The sequence below is a fragment of the Leopardus geoffroyi genome, chromosome A2 (assembly GCF_018350155.1).
Source record: "Leopardus geoffroyi isolate Oge1 chromosome A2, O.geoffroyi_Oge1_pat1.0, whole genome shotgun sequence".
Classification (NCBI taxonomy): domain Eukaryota; kingdom Metazoa; phylum Chordata; class Mammalia; order Carnivora; family Felidae; genus Leopardus; species Leopardus geoffroyi.
Window position 1 is genome coordinate 132,895,457 of NC_059331.1, and position 22,176 is coordinate 132,917,632.

Consider the following 22,176-nt stretch of genomic DNA (forward strand, 5'->3'; position numbering starts at 1 on the left):
GAATATTTTAAACTTACTCATTTAAAATAACAAATACCAAAACTATTTTAACTGACACTTTAAAATCTCACAGACTGTTTGTTGTATACTAAATTATCTCCTTAATACCTTGAACAGTGACCTCCTTGAATTATAAGGTACTTTTCTACAAATGGTTTTATTTTGTTTTGTTTTGCAGTCTCCATTTCACAAAGGACAAGTGGCCACAACTGTGCTTTTCTGTGTCATGCAAGGGCACAGGAATTTCCCTTATATCTGTCAACCAAAGTTGGCAGTTGGAGGAGAATTCTCTCAATGGTGGGTAAGGGTTACTGCTGGGGGTGCAGAGGGAATTCCTCTGTCTCCGGGTGAAGAGAATCTCTATGGCTAGAGAATAGCTCCTTGTAGCCTAAACAAAAGGAAGATCTGATCAGTGGAATCAAGGATAGATATGTTCATTTATTTCCATGTTCTCCTTTTCCTATCGTATGTGAATTCTTATTAAGAAGACAAATATAAAATTCTAAGCAATTAAATTTTTATGCAAGAATTATGAGTTAGCAATTCCATGTATACAGTCATCATCATCTCTGCCTCAAATAATTTCTCATGGTCTTTTTGAATTCATTACTTTCAAATATCCAGTAGCATCTCCAGTGTGCCAGAGGCTGTACTAAGTGCCAGTTACAAAAGGGTGAGGGAGGCAGACTAGACCTCTGCCATCATGCGACTTACATTCAACTAAGAGAGAGAAATAATAAGCACACATATACTTGTTGAACTAATTAACTAGCTAACTAATGAAGAAGATACTTCTGATAATGATAGGGTGCTACGAAGCCCAGCAAAGGGCGTGAGAAGATGAGATGATGTAGGGAGTGGAAATACAAATTAACACTTCGAAAATTATTTTACTTAGCTCATTTTTTACAGAACCATCCTTAATTATAGGCACCTTAATTCTATATGGATTTTTGTAAAGTAGAATGCACTTATACAAAAGAAATAGGATAGTAAGTGTTGGAAGAAGATGCCCTATAAGGAATGGCTCAAAGATAGGCTGATATTTGGATTATAAAAGAAAATTGTGCAAAGAGAAGCATGGCACCTAGGTTTAGATAATTTGGAAAGTTGTCACCAAATAAAAGGAACAGAACAATTTTATGTTTCATATAGGAAGAACTAGATTATGAATAATAAGAGAAAAGACAAAATTCATATGTATTGGACCTTCACTATGTACCCAGAACTGTATGCTGTTTTACAAATATTTAATATTATTATGATTCTTTTGATATTTTTTCTTTTATTCCTTTTTATCAGAGTGCCGAGTTCCATGAAGTTAAAAAACACACTCAGATTCCCACAGATAGAGAATGGTGAAGTGGAATTTGGCCTTGAACCCCTTTCCCAAAGCTAACGTTCTTTCCTCTGACACCTCTGCTCCTTCCTGGTTTTGGCTTAATATAAAACAGAACTTTCTAACATCTAAAACTGCCCCACCTGGTGAAGTACTGGACTTCCCATTACTGAACCGTCACTGAAGAGGTACTTGGGTGAGATTCTTGCACTGTGTGGAAAGCTACCCGTAAGGGCTCCTACAATCCTTAGAGACTGCAATTTGCACTAACTGAATTAGGAAGTCATAGTCTCTAGCACCCTCTCCAATTGGTAGGAACTATACACATCAGCACAGTTTACTTCACAGGATTAGCAAATCATCACCTGTTAGAGATCTGGTCCCTGCAGGATTTGGAAGCCTGTTCCAGAAGTGGGAAACCCTGAAACAGAATGAGACGACTGTATTAGACACCAAAGGGAAGTGGGCGAGCCCCATAGAAAAACTGTACCTAGTCCACAGTTTTGACTAGGACCAGATTGCAAAACACCTTCCCAATTCTGGTATGTTTTTCATTTTCTGAGGTTGTAATTACCTGGTGAAATCGGGTCTAAATATTGGAGACCCAGCAAGAATGAAAAAAATATTTTGTAATATCAGGGATTTTTGTTTAGACATTTTTGGTAAACACCTCCTCAAATAGGACACAAACAGGACATTTCACATTTCACGTTGCTTTTATCTATCAGTAATGACTGGCATTTCCACCTCCATTAAAATTATCAAAAAGCCATAGTATCTTCAGTGTAATAACTGGTTCTTTTGAGTTGACAAAACTTACCACATACCCTTTAAATCTTAGTTTTAAGTCTGTGGTGAGTTTTTAATTCAAACTAAACCTAAAGTTTTAAAGCCATTTAAAAAACCCAACTGTGGAATCTAACACTCAGTGTTCAGTGGTTAAGAACTTCATAGTTTGATTTTGTGCTATCTCTTTTTATTGGTGTTAAATGTATAGGCCATCAATGTCCTCCACTGACTATTTTCAACATGTTACTGAATTGTTTCAAAGAAGAGACTAATCAGCTTTTGCTCCATATTTTATGATTTTTATAGAATTTTTAGCTTAATTAAGTTGTAATTGAATTTTATTTACTTACGTTCTGTTTTGCAGGATTAAATAATCCTAGTTGCCACAGTTTCTCATTATTGCATCCATGAGTCCTGCTTTACCTTCAAACGCAGTTTGGCCTTCATTGGCCCTCTTAATTACATATTTGAAGTAAGACAGGCGACACTGAAGTTGGGACTCAGCTAATGAGATTGGACTAAATCATGGCCCAGGGTAAGTTGGTTTGCTAATTTCTTAGAATTACTAGTGCTAGTCTGGAAACTTTAAGAGTGATGTAAAAGAGGCAAAATTAAGGTAGTTTTCCTTTAGTTCCACTTGAGTTTGGGAACCTGGCATTAAAGAGGCCAACCAGAACCCAAATGAATATTAATTTAACAATTAATGAGCAGAATACAGAATGCGGTAGGGAGGGGGGGCATCTTCAGAAAGGCTATCAGTGCATTTTTGTACTTTCCACCATTCTCCAAACTTTAATTTGTGAAGACATGTTTCATCACATTTTCAAATTAGCCTAGATTCTATAAATTTTTCTTTTTCATTAATTTTGCCTGCAAGGTATATACAGCTGCCAAATATTTCATGTAATAATTTTATATCACCAATTCACATATAATAAAAGGAAAATAGCATTCTTCTCATCCAAGCACATGCACACACATACACACACACACATATACCTAGTGATTTAGCAAAAAAATGTTTTGCAAGGACTATTAGCCATGTATCATGTTGAAATTATTAAAATATAATAAAATAATGTTCTATTATTAATATTTATACTAATAATAAAAGGCTAACAGTACATGTATGAAAAATAAAGTCATATTACCATCGTCAAATATGCAGGTGATTTTACCAATAAAAGCAGTATAAATATAAGTAGCATAATGCAAGAAACATCATTACCATTCATTAAATCAACAAATATTTATATTTTTCCTAGATGTTCTGTTAGGATATGGGAACATACTGATGAATAAAACTGTTCCTGCAATTGAAAATCTCACCTTCCAGCAGAGAAAGAGACATAAACAGATGATTTTCAAAACAATGTGCTATAATGGCTCTCAAAGAGTGGTCTGCAGACCAGCATCAGTAGCATCCCCTAGGAACTCAGACTTGCAAATTCTGTTTGCACTGCAGACCTACTGAATCAGAATCTCTCCACAGGATATTGATAAAGTTTGAGAACCACCTTGCTACATTTTTACGTAATCCATAGTGAGTAAAATATATGAATACAGATGCTGTTGCTTAGGGGACCTTTAAAAGTGTGACACAGAGAGTATCAAGTGTCTCAAATAATGATGATCTATTTTCAGCTCTTTCCTCTGGCGGGATGAGACTTTTTCTGATAATGGGAATGTAAGAGATACCTTAAAGTAGGGTACAGAGATGCCCAATCAGAAGATACCCTTCCAAGATGGGTAGGTGATTGGAACCAGAAAGCATATATCTTGCTGTGCTCCCTTGACCTAGTTACTTACCTGGGTTTATAAAAATGAACTTGGGAACTTTCAGCAGTGCATAAATGGACTGAATCTAAATACCTCCTGAGGCACAAAATGCCAATAAGAACTGTTCTGTCTCACAACAAGACAGACAGAGACCACAGGTGGTGATGGTGAAGATGCCCCAGAGAGAAGGCCCAACACTTCAGTGTCAAGTCAGACTAATGCCAATAGTCCCCAGAGGCCACAAATGGACCTTGACAGGAACAGACACATATTCTGAACCTGGCTTTGCTTACCTGGTGGTAGATGCAAGTCCTCAGGGTAATATAGAAAGAACCCAACAGAAAATACTGCACCATTTTGGGCCGAGTCGCATTTCTTCAGACCAAGGAGCACACTTTACAGCCCATAAATGTCCAATAACGGGCAAAGAAATGTCATCCTTCAAGGGATGGTTTGATAGATAATTAGAAAGGGCAACTGAAATATTTGTTTTCTGAAATGGGGGGCAGGTAAAGACCTAAAGGGAAGGCTTACACAACTTCACAAGTGTGTGCTCACACTCAGTAGGAGGGAAGGTTAAGAGAGGATCTCCATTAGATTCCTCAGCTTTCTAAAGGATATGAGGAAGAGGAGGTGGGGAGGACACTAGCAGGACTATATAATCCTTCCCACAGGAGGAGGGTATTGGGATGATGATACTTTTCTCATTCTCCCCCCAAAGTACTTCAACTTTCCTTTTTCCTACCAGATGCAGTAGTAAACCAGGGCTGTCGCTGTGGGCACTGGAAAGAGCGATGATTCCTCAGTAAGAAACTGGAACTATACCTTTGACAATTTACGTCAGGGCGCGCCTGGGTGGCTCAGTCGGTTGGGCGTCCAACTTCGGCTCAGGTCATGATCTCTCAGCCTGTGAGTTCGAGCCCCTCGTCAGGCTCTGTGCTGACGGCTCAGAGCCTGGAGCCTGCTTCGGATTCTGTGTCTCCCTCTCTCTCCGACCCTCCCCCGTTCATGCTCTGTCTCTGTCTCAAAAATAAATAAACATGTAAAAAATTTTTTAAAAATAAAATTTATGTCAGAATTTCCAGGGCCTGATGAGGTGAACTTTGCATTTATCCCATCGGACAAAACTGGGTTGACTAGTGGTCAAGATAGCCCATTAGTTCTGTCCTTACTCTATATGAAAAGAAGTAGGCTGAGCAGGAGGCACTTGTTGGACTAAGATGGCCAGTATTGCTTCTGCAATCTGGACTGGCATCATGGCTGAACTTAACATCCTTCCCAAAGGTGAAAAAATTTAGATTTGAATTTAGTACAGAAGGAAAAATAGTCACTAAGAGAATGAACAAATGGATTATTCAAGGCGGAAAATCCAATATTATATTGCTTCCTCAAAAGGTTCATAGCAAGAGATGATATCATCTCCTAATTTAATTATGCCAAATATCTGAAAGGGTGAAGCCACTTCTGCTTTCAGAATCTTGTAAAAGTGAATAGAAGTCTGCAAACCTGAGTGGCATCTCAGGCAGATGGGAGACATTTTGGTCATACAATATATAATGATGGGCTGGACTAATTGTTAATGGCTGAGTAGTAGTCCAGTATTGTGCTAGTATCTCTTGACCAGTTTTTTCAGTTTATATCTACTACCGTCCTGTGAAATGTTGTAACACTGGCACTGTTGGTAGGATTGTAGTCCTGATATTGATGGTCAAGGGTGTTGGGAAACTAGTTAAAGCCTCCTCAGCATGTAATACTTGTGGAAAATGACTGGCCTGAGAGAGAACTGCATTTAGCTAACCATGAGCAAATTCCTACCCTAAATTGTTCTACACAAATTCATCACAAGATACAAATAGTGGTAAATCTAAGGACAAAAATATGAAAATATATGTAATGGTTTTATAGGATGGATTAACTTTTTCTTAAAATCTAGGGGCGCCTGGGTGGCGCAGTCGGTTAAGTGTCCGACTTCAGCCAGGTCACGATCTCGCGGTCCGGGAGTTCGAGCCCCACATCGGGCTCTGGGCTGATGGCTCAGAGCCTGGAGCCTGTTTCCGATTCTGTGTCTCCCTCTCTCTCTGCCCCTCCCCCGTTCATGCTGTGTCTCTCTCTGTCCCAAAAATAAATAAACGTTGAAAAAAAAAAATTAAAAAAAAAAAATCTATCCTTACCCCCACATCATCTCCTCCATATGTTAGGCACATTTATAATGATACTATTGCTGTGTCTGCTATATTAAATGTAGATGCCCAGACAAAAATAATCGTTTTGTTTTAAGACAGCCGTGGCCAAATGCTGGTTGTGACCTGTGTGGTAAAGAATTTGGCATGGCCTGAAGGTCGGGCCTTTGCCTTCGGTTCCTAGGAAGTAATCTATGTCATAAGTGATAGAAGTGTCCTTGTTTAGTGTGGGGACTGGCCACACTGGATCTTAATGTGTGGTCTAGGGCACAAACAACATCCTAGGGTGCAGGCTGGCCATGCCAGAAAGGCCAGCAACGTAACTGAGAGTAGGGGCTTTGGATCACACAGTATCAATTAGCCTTGAGACCGAAGTCTAGCACATGGGAAATCAATCAAACAATCTATGAATCATACCTACAAAATGAAGTCCCAATAAAGATTTTGAACACCAAAGCTTGTCTAAGCTTTCCTGGTTGACAATGCTTCATGTATATTGTTACACATCAGTGCTGGGACAGTAACATATCTTGATTCCATGGGGAGAGGACGATGAGGGCTTCTTATCTGGAAACTTACTGGACTCTGCTCTATGTGTCTCTTCCTTTGACTGATTTTAATACTTTCAATCCATATTATTTTTCTACGATAAACTGTAACTAAGAGTGTAATAGTTTTTGGTGAGTTCCATTAGTACTTCTAGTGAATTATCAAAACTGAGGGGTGCCCAGGTGGCTCTGTCATTTAAGTGTCCAACTTGGGCTCAGGTCATGATCTTGTTGTTCGTGAGTTCAAGCCCCATATGGGGCTCTACACTGACTGTGCAGAGCTTGCTTGGGATTCTCTCTCTCTCTCTCTCTCTCTCTCTCTCTCCCTCCCTCTTTCTTTCTTTCTTCTTTCTTTCTTTTCTTTCTTTCTCTCTCTCTGTCCCTCCCCCACTTGCACTCTCTCTCTCTCTCAAAAATAAATAAACTTTGAAAAAACTGAGAGTGACTTTGGGAACACACTGACCATATATTTGGTGTTAGAAATGAAGGTAGCCTTGGAAACAGTGCCCTCTAATTGTACAGTTGGCTTTACCTCCTCAGAATTCTTTATTTTTTGTGATTATTTATGATAAATGTATGAAATTTTCATGGTACATTGTGAGATCGGTGACTTTAAAATCCTAAGTAAAAGATTGCATTGAGGCATTTATATAGGGGTATTTGGCCTGTATAGAACTTACCAAAAAAAACCAAACCAAACAAAAAAACCCACCAGCATAAAGATTCATGGCGTAGCCTGGAGTCAACAAGGCTAGGAAGCAGTCGCTCTTCTAGAATTTTGTCTGAGCATACTCTGTACCGGTAGAGCAAAGAAAAAAGAGCTGGAAACCCAGAGGATATACAGTTATGCTTGAGGGACTTCATTGGGAGCTTTCCAGGGTTATAATGACATTTATGACATTTATGTGTGCATGCATGTTTGTCCGTTCAAATGGCAATTCTATGCCAGAAGATAAGTTATATGTGGAGTCCTAGGATTTGGTTTTGATGAGTAGCTACAATATATATAACATCAGTGAGCGCAATTCTTGGCAAGACTTGGACAAGTCCCTTAAGTCTGCTTTGATTTAGTTAATTGGGATAGTATCTACTCTGCCTGCCAACTTCAGCAATGTTGTTGTGAGGCTCAGAAAACACAATGTCAAAGCAATTTATAAACTGAAAAGTCCCATGTAAGTAAGACCTTAATATTCTGTGCCTTTGACAGTGCATTTCTCATTTGCTTTCCCCGGGAAAAAAGCTCTTGGAACCCTACTACCTCGCCTACATGCATTTGAAGAAACTTTTATAGTTTTATCTCATTTGTTTACACTCCTCAGTGGGACTTGATTTGAAGGAAAAGTTCTGCTGCTTTAAATATTTTTTAACATTCTTTAAAACATTCTGGACTGAAATGTGGCATATGATTAATCCTTATGTAATTTTCTTCTTAACCTAAATCTTTTTCTTTCAGCACATGTCTTCAATGAATTGTGGCTTTTTTTTCTGCAATAGGCTTCATTTAATAAATTTTCTACTATGTTTATAACCAGATACACTATTAAATGGCCTCATTCATTTATTAAAATGCCTTTATTCAATACATATTTATTAGGTCCTGTCCATATACGATACACAATCTATGAGGCCTCTAGAGAAACAAAAGAATTGGTCCTTGCTTTAAAGGAGCTTAGAATCTAATGAAAACTATTCAGAAAAATACACGAAGATATTTTCGTTAATAAGTATAAACAAAGTGCAGTGGGGGCTTGGGAGGAGTAATCAAACCTGCCCCCAGGTTAGCAAGGAGGGAGTGCAATCTAGGCAAAGGATACACCATACTCATGGCAAATTCTGGGAACTGCAGGACAGTAATGTTGAAGAGTGAAATCTGGGTGTGGAGGTAGGAAGAAAGGACAAGGTGTAGAAAAAGGCAAACTGAGACCAGAGGTGGAAGCAGCAGACACAATGGCCTTTTGGGATGAGCAGAAGATTTTAGATTTCATTCTGCATCTATGCAGAGCTATAGGAAAATTTTGAACATGATAGCAATTCCTTCCCAACCTATTTGGATTTTAATATGTATCATATAAATCAATATCTTATGTGTGAGATCATATTTGTTTTCAGTCACAAAAGTATGTGTCAGATGAACGAACGGATGGAAGGATGGATGCATGTTGTTCCCCAGATCTCAAACCTTTCCATTACTACAGCACACATATTACTTTGTGCAATTCCATTCACCTTAGCACTAAAATACTTAGAAATAAATTTAATCAAGGAGATGAAAGATCTGGACGCTAAGAACCATAAGATGTTGATAAAAGAAATTGAAGACACAAATGGAACCTGTGTTCATGGATCAGAAGAATTAATATTGTGAAAATGTCCAAAACATAAGAAATAACAAGTGTCAGTAAGGATGTGGAGAAAAAGGAACGTTTGTGCACTGTTGGTGGGAGTGTAACTCAGAGCAACCTTTATGGTAGACAAAATGGAACTACCATATGACCCAGCAATTATACTTTTGGATATTTACCCAAAGGAAATGACACACTAACTTGAAAAGATACATGCACTGCCTTGTTCAATGCAGCATTATTTACAATAGCCAGGATAAGGAAACATCCTAAGCGTCAATCAAGGGATGATCAGAGATACAGAGCACAGATTGGTGGTTACCAGGGTGGGAAAATGGGTAAAAGAGGTCAAAAGGTACAAACCACCCGAGATAAAATAAATAAGTCACAGGGATGTAATACACAGCACAGCAACTATAGCTAATAATATCCTATTATATATTTGAAAGTTTCTAAGAGAGTAAATTTTAAATGTTCTCATCACAAATAATAAACTGTAATTATGTGAGATGATGGAAATTTTAAATAATCTTATTTTGATTACCATTTTGCAATATCCAAGTGTACCAAATCAACTCTTTGAACACCTTAAACTTACATAATGTTATATGCCAATCATACATCAGTAAAGCCCGGAAAAGTAATTTATCTTTAAAAATTCACCTAAATTTGACAACCTAAAGCATAGGACGATTAGCAATTATATTTCAGTTTTTTTTTTTACCAGATGATAAAATTAAGGTTTCAGGAAAATGTGTCCTATTTCTTTTATGCCTTAAGATGCCGTTATCCTCCAAAATGCAAACACCCCCCCCCCCCCGCCACACACACACACTGACTTCTGCCCAGAGGTTACTTGCTGTTCAATTTGCAAGGCACAGACCTGCTCCTGGGCTATATACTGGGGTACAGGCCTCTGCCCAGGTGGCTTTGCCCTCCCGTTACTGGGACCATAGTCAGGCTTTCTCATCTATCCAGTAACTTTCTTTTTATAATTGCATCATCACTTCTTTTCTTTGTGTTCAAGGCTCTGGCCGCTGATCACCATCTGTAAGGAAAAAGTCTCATTTTTCCATTATTATACACACAGCCCAGTCCCTTTATTCTTTTTTTTTTTTCAACATATACTCTCACTCCCCTTCACCCTTTTTCTTACTCTTATTGTCTCTTCTTTTATCACAGTTCCTTTTTGCCTGACAGTGTCTCATAAAATTCACTGGGGTTAAATCTTTTGATGATTCTTCTTCAAGTGCTTCCTCTGCCCAAATTATATGACATTTTTGTTTTAGATTTGTTTTACATTTTCACTGGATTCAAAATTCTGTGATTTTTTCACATTGCTATCCTGGTACTCTGTGTTTTTCCTGCCCATTTTAATTAACTGCCTGATTATTGAACAAATATTCTTCAATTAAACCTTTCTAAATCCACCTGGCATGTGCCTTCAGTGGAATAAAAGTGAACATTGGTAGAGACTAGATCACTAGAAACTGCTTACTAATGATGGCAATAAATGACAAGGTGGGAGACATAGTTCACATTTGAATTTTATGTTTTCTTGGGTTTCCTAAATTCTATTTTTCATTTGCCCAACATAAATAAAAAGTTCTCTGCTATTATCAATGTTTGCCTTGATGGGCTTCTCTGAGATGTTAGGTTGGTTGGTTGCCCACCCTTTATTAGTTTTTAAAACCTGGATAATAAATCCATAGAACTGAATTTATTTTTTAATGTGACCTAAGACAAATTACTTAACTTCCCTGAGCCTTAGTTTTCTCATTTGGAAATGGCAAATAAGATCTAGTTCACAGATATTTGGGAAAGACTAAATCAAAGGTATTGTAAAAGCACCAAGCTTATTGCTTGGAATATCTTAAGTGTTCAATAATTGTTAGTTTCTTTCTGTCTTCTCTTTCAATAAGATTTTTTTTAACGTATACCATTTAGATTCTAAGAATGTGCCTATATCACTATCTTCAAATTACTTTCATAGGTAGCTTTATGATTATGTTAATAATATTTATCTTTTAAAATGACTAGAATCAAGAAAAACACAGGACTTTAAAATTAATTTTGAGTCTATCAGGTTTTTTTTTTAACACGTAGCTATCAAAGGCCCAGATGTGTACCATATGAGTTGATGAAAATGTACATAGGAAGTTGTGATAAAAGCTTTTCTCTTTAGTCTATCATATCTTAAATTCAAGGTTACTCTTATACAGCTGGTATATATTAAATATAATATTTTGAGTTATATCAAGAATGGATGGTCTAAAAAGTATGGAAAAGTTGAACTGAGGATTGGGAGCATTTATTCCTGGGACACGGTAAAGTTGGGATGGAATCTGTATTTCTAGAGCATCTCTTCAATATGGACAAGACATCACAATTAGAGGGAAAAAATGAATTATATTTTGCCAAAAATGTAGACTTTTGTTCATCTACAGTCTCTTTTAAAACAAACAAATGAATAAAAATTCGTCATATGCTCGTAACATAGCCCATACTGGTAACAGTGCCTTTGGAAAGTGCAGTTCTTCAAAAATTCTTGAGAGGATAGAAGTTAAAAGAGACCTCAAATGAGAAAGAAATAGAAATTAATAAGATCAAGGGAAGGTATTGTGGCAAACACTCTTCGTTTCCAATATATCCGCCATTCCCTCTAATCTCTTTTCTAACAGAACCCTAATTTGTCTCACTTGGCAATGGACTCAGCCCCAAGTGATGAAATGTGATTGTTTCAGGGAAGCCAGTCATTAAAATTTTGCCTCTTTCCCAGCTGTTCTTGAGCTAGTGGTGGCATAGTTCAGAGCAGTGAGACATGAGGGGAAGTCTGCTGGGGAGCTTTCGGCAAAGCTTTTTTTTTTTCTCATAAAAAGGCACAGGAGAGAACATTCTGAAACTGTCCCACCCCACCCCCACCCCCTTTTCTTGCTTTGAACATAAGACCTGGCGTTTTTGCAGAAAATCTTGCAAGCATCAGGTCGCAAATACAAAGAGAAGAATTAACACACCAAGGGTGATAGAACAAAAAATAAAAATAATCTGGGTCACAGATAGCATGTTTAAGCTCCTGGACCAACCCTGAAAGCACGCATCTGCAGATTTCTTGAGGCACAATAAATGTTCTTACGTTTTAAACCACTGTTGTTTGAATATGCTATTGCTTAAAAGCAAAAGAATTCCTGACTGACACAAGAGTTCTCTTTTTGCTTTGGGGTTTGTTATTACAATTGTTGCTCCTGGCAGTTTTTTGTTTTGATTTTTATAATGTAACATAAGCACAACTGTTTGAAAAATGAAAAATTCAGACGGCCCTAACATCCCCAAATTGGAAGCAACCCAAAAAGTCATAGGTAAGTGAATGAGTCAGAAACAGTAGTATACCTGTTCAGTAGAATACCATTCAGCAACAGAAAAGAATGAACTATTGATACATACAACATGGATGCACTTAAAATCATTATGCTAGCAAAAAAAAAGCCAGGCATAAAAGACATATGTATGTGAGTCAATTCATACGAAGTCCTAGAACAAGACAATCTAACCTGTAATTTGCTTAGACATTATGAAATAAGCATAACTGTGTTAAATAAAAAAAGGAGAGGATTTTTTTTCTTAAATACTATCCAGGGACATAAATAGACCTTTGCAGTATGTGCCAGGACAACCCATTATCTCTTCTTGTAAGTCTGGGCTTTCTATGTCAGGTGTACGTATTTTTTCAACTTTTAAATTTAAAAGAATTATATGACTACAGGAATATTAAAAAATACTACAGATATGCCTCAGTCGGTTAAATGTCAGACTCTTGGTTTTAGCTCCGGTCATGATCTCATGGGTTCGAGGTGAGTTCGAGCCCCACGTTGGGCTCTGCGCTGACAGTGCGGAGCCTGCTTGGGCTTCTCTTTCTCCCTCTCTTTCCTTCTTCTGCCCCTCCTCTGCTCGCTCTCTCTCTCTCTCTTTCTCTCTCTCAAAATAAATAAATAAACTTAAAAAAAAATGCCACAGAGAGGTTCTATGTACTCTTCATCCAGTTCCCCACAATGGTTACATATTACAAACCATAGTTTAACATTAAAAGAAGGAAACGGACATTGGCTTGTGTACAACGTGTCTGTACAGTTCCATGACATTTTATCATGTATATGTTTGTGTATCCAGCACAACAATCAAGATCCAGAACTATTCCATCAGAACAATGATCTCTCAGGCTACCCCCTTGGTCACACCAACTCCTCTCACCCCAGGGTCCTAATCCTAGGAACCGCTATTCTGTTCCTTATCTCCACAATTTGGTTATTTTGGGAATGTTATATACATGGAGTCATATACTGTGTGACCTTTGAGTTTGACGTTTTGCACTCAGCTTAATGCCCTTGATCCAACCAAAGTATTTTGTGTATCAATTATTCATTCCTTTTTATCAGTGTAATCCATGGTGTGGATGCAAAACAGTTTGTTGAACCACTCAGCTGTTGATGGATATTTTGGTTGTTTCAAGTTTTAGAATATTACAAATAAAACTTCTATGAAAGTTCTTGGTTAGGTATTTGGTGGAACTAAATTTTCATTTCTCTGGGATAAATGCCCAGTGTTCCAATTGCTGGGTTATATTAGTGTATGTTTCATTTTTTTTTTTTTTTTTTTAAGAAACTGCCGCATTCTTTTCCAAAGTGGCTATACCATTTTACATTCCCACCAGCAATGTATGAGAGAGCGTTTCTCCACATCCTTGCCAGGATTTGACATTGCCACTATTTTTTTTTTAATTTTATCAGTTCTAATAGGTGTGTAGTAACTAGGGATGTTAAACATCTTTTCATGTGCTTATTTACCATTTGTGTATCCTCTTTGATTCATGTCTCATGTCTTTTGCCAATTTTCTAATTGAATTGTTTTCTTTCTTTTTTTTTTTTTTTTTTAATTCTTAAGTTTTGAGAGTATATGCTCCAGACACAGATCTTTTTTTCACATATGTGGCTTGCCAAGATTTCCTCCTAGTCCATAGCTTGAATTTTTCATGCTTTTTTAACAGGGTATTTCACAGAGAAAAAGTTTTTTTAAACTTTTGATGAAGTCCAATTTACAAATTTATTTTTGTTTTACATAATAAGCTATCAGTTTAGTTTATATTACTTTAGTAATATATTACTTTATAAAGCAATATAAACTAAACTTGTTTCAAGTAATAACTCTCTTCCCTTTTCTGGGTACTTTTCGAATGTTTACTTTGTAAATAAATAAAACAATTTAAACCTAGACTAAAAAGGACTAATCTAATAAGTAACCAGGTTACTTTATATAAATATTACCAAAATTAACTGTGTTATCATTTAAGCATTAATAAACTCAACACCCGTAAGTTTATTATCTTTTTGAAAATCAGAAAACTACCAAAACCAGAATCAGTAATGAAAAACTGAAAATAGATTTGTTTTACCATAGAAAATGTCATAATACACACAAGAAAAAAATATATTAGTAATATACTTTCCTTGTGTGATTTGAAAAATTTCCGCATCAAATCAATTGATGAATACTTTTTTCAGTAATTTTTTATAGTGATCATATGGTAATCTCACATCTCTCTAATTAAGGTGAACCATTTTTCACAGCCAAATTATTTTTGTTTATATCATCATTACCCAAAAAACAATATTCAAGAATGAATATGGTCAATCATGTCTCTTCTCACACGCTTTTTTTTTTTTTTCAGTTTGCATTTTAGAAATGTAGGTCTATAGTTGGCAAAGTAATAGTGACACCTATTCTGTTATACGAATGGTAAAGACAGGATTCACCTGAAACATTTTTAATTGAGCCTGCTCCACCAAATATCCACACAAAAGCATGCTTCTTGCAAGCCTCATAAACTTCATCTCCTGCTTAATGGCTAAGGTATGTGTGGAGAAACAAGTGTACCTAGTTGTCCTATATATTCACCTGAAGATGATCTGCTCTTGCCAGGGCCTGCCCTAGGAAAAGGCACGCACTGCTTTAGAAGGAGCAAGGTAATAAGGTAACACCTCCGCAGCCCAGGATATTCTCAAGGAAGCTCTTCCTGAGGTTCTGCCGTAGAACAGAATCGGACCGGTGAGCCTGTTCCGGTAAGTGTGCTCAGCTCTGTTTTCTCTTCCAGCTGAGTTAGCTCTTGATATTACAGGCGTCTTTCTGAGGCATTGAATCCTTGATGAACTTGATTATGGCAGAACTAAGGCTTGTCCTTAGAAAATCAGTGTAAAGGATGGTGCGGTGGAGGGGGAAGCAGAAAGGGCAATCTTCCAAGGTATGTCTGGCTTCAGTTTAAGTTACAAATTTCTAGAGGTGAACTGCTTAATACTCAGTCAAGAAAAGCACTGAGGACATTTACTCTGAAATGCAAGAATTTTTGGAAACAGCTTGGGTAGCCAGTCACCTCTGGACCCTACTTCCTGACTACTCTTAATGAAAAGACTCCAAGAAATACTACTTTCATAACAAAAATCCATACCCAAATTCTTCAGGACAAATCTTGGATTAGGTGTCCTCTAAGCCTACATCCAACCTAAAGATTATGATTCTATGATATTAAATATTGACAGACAAATTACATGGACCCAATAAATATTTGTTGGAATTGAACTGAGTTGGATTCAGGAAGTAAAAGGGTCTATGTTTTATGACCGCAGGTTATCTAATTTTCACAGTCAAACAGCTGTATGAACTTCCTTTCCTTTGAAAGTCTTACATTTGTTCACCACATTTCCCTGCTAAAATCTGCGAGGTAGAGCTCATCTTAATACCATATTTTAGAGGTCAAATTGCCTTCAGTGGTTCATTTTAGAGTGTCTTTTCTCCAATATTATTATGTCCCAACGTAGAGTTTTCGTATCTCTTATCTAAAAATAAATTACCTGAACTTGATTGCATATAGGATCAGGGACTAACGAACATGGATTTTCGCTTAACATATATTCAATTTTTTTTCTAGGAAAGATACTTTATGATTTATGATCCTTAATGACCTAGTTATTTGAAAAAACCATGGAAGGTATCAATGAGTTTTCTTCAATTGGTTAAAATATCATACATTTCTTTCACCAGTTCAGACATCTTTGTCTTTGATCCTGATTCACAGATTTAGTGAGGAGGTGGAAAAGAGGATTGTTATAGAAGATGAATCAACAACACTATGGACAAAGGATCATAGAAGTAATGAAAAGATTTTTTAACTTCAAAAAATAAGTCAGAAAATGTGAGAATCTTTGGATAGGGAAATGAAATCTTACTTTAGCAGAAATTTATCTGTCTAGTACATACAATATATTCTTATGAGAGGAACCATATTTATTTATGATCATGAACTCAATGATAATATTCTATATAAGTTTCCTGAAGTAAACTCTACAATGCACTTGGTGTTCACAGTTACTTAGAAATATAACCTGAAAAAACTAAATAATTAACATACTCACAATATATATTTTATGTTATGAAAATTATTTTATATATCTATTTTATTTTACCAACTTTAAATTCACAAGGCAATTAGATATTATAAAAATTGATTATACAAAAACTATTATCAGGATCCAGAAATGGTTTTCTATGGTTTTTCATGACTTAATTTTTTAATCAACTGAGCATAAAATCAATGTTTTGGGTTTTTATAATATGAAGACAGAAGGCATTATTATTAACAGATTAGGCAATCTGTTTGTTTTAGGATGTTTACTGTAATTTGAGAAAAACACACTTATTGACTTGCTAATTTTTGCTAAACTAATTTAGAACTTGCTTTGACCTTCTCTACTCAACTACTGTAACTGTGCTATAACCTAATTAGGAAAACCTCAAGAGACAATGGTTGTTTCTTATGATTAAATATAAAGTGAGAATCTAGTTTTACTTTATCAGTTCACAGTTTGTTTTATTCACTTCACATTTCACTTAAGACAAAATCATTTAAGCTTTCCTGTTATATATAATCAAGGAAGAAAAGGCCTTTTACCTATATGAGTTCTTGAATGGCCTATATAGGAAGATGCTGCATTACAATACAGTATGTTTGCAAGTGATTTGTCTAAACTTGGAATCGGCTCTTCTCAGAAACAATGTTGTAAATGGTGTTCAGATACCCTGCTAATTCATGAAATGCACATGTCATATGTGCCTATGTTGTTTATTTGTATTAAAAGAAATGTGGAATACCACTTTTCTAGGTAAATTTTAAAAAGTAAAGTTGAAATGTAATTTTGTGTTTAAGTTATGCTTGAGATAAATCCAGTTTTATTAGAAGATGTCGATCGGTGGGGGAGGTGGTACTAAATTTGCGGCAATTGTAAAAAGCACTCTTGGGCACTGTCTTTTCAAATACAAAATTTAAAATAGTTGTTTAATAAATTATTTAATTTTATCCAATTACAATAAGCCTTTATTGCAGAGGATTTGAAAATACAAGAGGAAAGGGAAAAAAATATCACCTGAAATTAAGCTACTTAAATATAACCTTTTTTATCATGTTTTTACAGTTATCTATTGCTGTGTAACAAATTACACCCCCCGCCAAAAAAAGAAAAAAAAAAAAAAAACTTAACAGCTTTAATTTAACAAACATATTTTAGTTCATAGTTTCTGAAGGTCAGAAACCCAGAATTGGTCTGCTGAGTGGTTGTTGCTCAGATTCTCTCATGATGTAGGAATCAAGCCGATGGCCAGGGTGCAGTCATCATAAGAAGACTCAATTGGGAAAAAGAGGATTTGTTTCCAAGTTCACTCACATGGTTGTTGGCAGTCCTCAGTTCTTCCCCGGCTGTTGCCCGGAGACAGCACTTCCTCACCATGTTGGCCTCTCCACAGAGCTGCTCAGAATATGGCAGCTTGCCTGAGCGAATGATCTAAGAGACAGATCCAAAACCCTAGACAGAAGTCACACAATCTTTTATAACCTAAGCTCAGAAGTGACATACCATCACCTCTGCCATATAGATGGAGCCTGGAACAATGTGGGAGGGGACTGCACAAGAATGCGGCTACCAGGAAGTAGAGATGATTATGGGCCAGTTTGGGGGATATCACAATGGTACATTTCTTCCTAGTCTTTTTTTTTTTTTTTGATACATTTTTATATACTATTTTTCCACCGTATAACAAAAGCAGTTTACATGTTATTAAAACATCCTATAATATTATTTTAGTGGTTAGGCTATATTATATATTGTTGACTATAATCACTTCCATATATGCACTATTGTAAATAATTCTACGATAAACAGCTTTTGCATGAAGCTTTTCCATCTGCATTTTAGATAATTTCTTTTGGATTGCAGTCTAGCTAAGGGACTAATTTAAAAAGCTGTAACACAAGTTGCCAAATTGCTTTCCAATTGAATCGTATCAATTTAACTCACAGAGGGGTATAAGAGTATTTCACTGCTCCTTTATCTGGGGACCTGAAGGTTTTAAAAGCTAATAGGACTAATTTTTAATTTTTTTTCCTATTTTCATGTTCATTTCCATGTTTCTTCATTTCTTACATTACTAGCTCTGCTCTTAAACATAGCAACAATGATTGTGTGCCTGTGTGTGTGTTTTCTGGGAAGAATGGGAGACAGAAAAAGAGAGAGGCACAAAATTAGTGAGAAACATTTTTGTAAGTTAAATGAAAAAGAAGCAGAAGAGGGAGGAAGAATTTAGAGAGGAGGTAATATGTAACTGAGGAAGTATGGCCTACTGCTATATTTACTGAACTCGGGGTGGTGTTAACAAGGGAGGGATAGCAGGGGACCAGCATGCCTTGATGGGACAGAAAAAGGTGATTGACATGGGGGAAAAATTGGAGAATGCAATATCCTATGACTGTCCCTAGGGGACCCCATGGGGCCAGGCTAACTGCTTTCCTCAGTTGAGAGCCAGAAAGGATGCTGAGGGAAAAGAACAAAACAAAACAAAACAAACAAAAACATGCGAATCTCTCCCTAAACTGAGAACATTTTAAAATGTTCTCTTACTCTCTTTTCAGTTCTTGCCTATTATGAAAGTATTTTCCCGTGGTAAAATCAGGACAAATTAGAAGTAATCTTTTTATGAACGTGCATTCTGTACTTTTGAGATAATTCAGGGAACTGTCTCATACTTCCTCACAGTCCTTAAAGCCACCATTGTCCTTGGTATAACTGTTTTTACCACAACTTTGTGCTTTTGCTCAAAGGTTATAAGTTTTCTGAGGCTGCTGTTTGGTAAATTTAAACATTTGGTTAAAAGATGAGGTGGGGAGGGTAAACCAAGAAACAGACTCTCGACTATAGAGAACAAACTGATGGTTACCAGAGGGGACATGGGTGCAGGCATGAGTTAAACATGTGATCAGGATTAAGGAGAGCCCTCGCGATGAGCACGAGGTGATGTATGGAAGTGTTGAATCACTATATTGTACACCTGAAACGAATATTACACTGTATGTTAACTAACTGGAATTTAAATAAAAACTTTAAAAAATAAAAGATGTATTCTTAGATTTATTTTTTAAAGCTATCATCACAAACACACAAAAACATAGGGCTGTATAACTTGTTAGTGTAGCCTCAAGACATATTTTCCCTGGTCTCACTGTATCCTGGATATACCTCTATCGTAGGCTGTATTGAAATTCATGTTTTATTGAAATAATCCACTTATATATCTTCTAGTTCTCACTAGAGGGTACGTTCTGGGCAGGGACCTAATCTTATACATCTTTAATTCTCAGAATACCTACCACAGTGCTTAGTATATAAATATTTGTTGATCCATTAAATAATGCAGTTGGGAATAGGAATGCCAGATTGAACATACTTTTATATCTATCTGCTAAGTTCTTTCATATGAAAAAATAATGAAAATCTTCAGTTACAACTATTTTAGCCAGATGATTGGGTACAAAACAGACTTACAGATCTGCTGAAAATGATACACAGCTAAAAATATATCTTTATTTATATATAAATATATGTATATATGTTCTGAGAGAAAATATTTCACAGCTAAAATACATCTGTCTGGGGCATGGCATTCATTCATTCATTCCAAAGAAGATGATTAAATACCTCGTATTTGTTAGCCATATTTGTCCTATTGGACTATAGAACTTGAGATTCAACTCCACTGGCCACAGGGAAGCTTGGTGTAATTCACACGTGTTTCAGACATGTTCTAGAAAGCAGAGAGGAGGATGACGTAGAACAAAAAGAAACCGAAAGTACGGAAGGTGATTAGAAAGTTATCCAGAATGAACAGGAGAGAAGTGATGAAATCTTGAAGTGAGGCAACACCACTGGGATAGATGGAAGAAGAGAATGGGAGAGGAAATAGTAACAGTGAACAAAACCTAATGCTGCTTGAATTGTGAGAAGACAGAGGAGGTAGCACATGTGACTTGGGTCTTTTGGCTTCAGTAACTGGTTGGATTGAGGGACTACTAACTGTTAACCAGGCGGCATGAGGAGTAGCTGCCCAAGGAGAAAAGAGGACAAGTGGTACCTTTTCACAATTCATATGGTGCTATCAACAGGCAATTGATTCAACACATCTGGAGCTTAGGAGATGAGTATCTGTGGGGAAGTTTGGAAGTTTTCATTGTGAGGGTGGTAATGTAGATGATGGCAGAGGGAGGAAAAAGAAGGAAAAGGAGGAGAAAGAGACACAGAAGGAGAAGAGGGAGAAGGAGAAGGGGGAGAGGGAGATGGCGAACAACTGAACTTTTATATGATTTGTTACAATTAACCACTTCAATACATCTTTTGGGTAAACGACTATGGTTACTACAGCCCTATGGTTATTAAACCAAAATAAAAATCTACACCGATGCAGGATCCTGATATAGCTCGTTTTTGCTCATAGCTTAAAAAAAATCAATGTTGTACTTTTCTCACAGCCTCATGTTAGCCTTTATTTCTGGAGTGTAGTGAAGACAAGCTGCTACTGAGATTATGGGTTTCGCCCCCTAGGAGTCCCTGAAGATCATTAACCCTGAAAAACATCATAAACCGTGGTTTGTGTTAGCACCTCTTGCCATCAGTTTTTCTATAATGAACACTTGCAATCAACAGTGATGAACCTCTTTACACTATTGAAGAAATCTTGCAGACTTTAATTGACTTTCAAGAGAAACAAGTCATCAGACTTTTTTTTCCTCCTGTGTATTACAGTGGACATGACATGACAGTTAACCATCTTTAATACTGTACTGACATCCAAAGGTATTGCCATCAATGAGCCGTATCGGTTTCCATGGATGTGAAGAAAATGTAAAGAGATGGGGCAGGGGGTGGGGGGGGGGAGATGGTGTGACAAAAATGCCTTTTGTGGAGTATGAGGAAGGAGGATTATTATATGTCTAGAAATATGAAATAGTTCAATAATAATTACCAGATTTACTAATGAGGGGTATAATCTTGCTGTCATGTCTGGATCTTCGCTTTGTGATTTTTCAAATGAAGGGACTGGGCTAGAGTATTTTGAAGTTTCCTTCAGCTCCAAAATTTCATTGCTATCGAGAGACATACAAACTCTAAAACTAATGTAATAGTAGAAACATCATCAAGCAAAGGGCTCTTGCATCAAGCAATTCAACATATTTAAGTCAATGTGTCAGGAAGTAAACCTCAGGGATTTAACAATTTAGCTATACTTACTCTTACAGTGATAGACCACTTCTCAGAAAAAATCTGGTTCCTATGAATTTGAATCATGTGAAATTGTGATTTGTGTGGTCAAAGTTGCTCAAATGTAGATAATTTAGTATGATTCTACTTAATATTACTATTTCCAGGGAATGCCTACCAACATAAGCAAGCTGTTACATTTTTTAAAAAGTAATTATTTTCTGGAAAATAGAAATTTGGTAGTCAAGTCTCTAACACAGAGAGGGGTGAGATATTTTGAGATCATTAAAAAAAAAAAATAGGTCTAATGTATATATACTGTGCCACCACAGTGTTGTGTGAAAAAAAAAAATGGAGTTCTCATGCTTGATGGAGGCTTTTTGGGTGAGCATTAGAATTCTTTATCCAGTAATTGTCTTTTTTTCTATATTCATTTGGATAAAGCCTTCCTTGGCATGATCTTATGCCAGAGCAATTGATCTTTGTCTCTGCAGTGATATCAACCAGAACTGGAACCTGACATTAACTGTCTTTCAAGCAATTTTTAAAGACACAGCCGACCTCTTAGCAGAGATA

General features: G+C 36.5%; 1 long non-coding RNA gene across 4 annotated transcripts in view; it reads left to right on the forward strand.

Moving 5' to 3' along the window:
* Positions 1 to 4,839, forward strand: part of LOC123606735 — a 31,220-nt gene extending 26,381 nt beyond the window's left edge. For all 4 annotated transcript variants that reach the window (XR_006716477.1, XR_006716475.1, XR_006716474.1 and 1 more), the window contains 3 exons: positions 179 to 297; positions 2,493 to 2,663; positions 4,656 to 4,839. This is a non-coding gene — a long non-coding RNA (uncharacterized LOC123606735). The remainder of the gene's footprint in view (positions 1 to 178; positions 298 to 2,492; positions 2,664 to 4,655) is intronic.
* Positions 4,840 to 22,176: the final 17,337 nt, after the last annotated feature.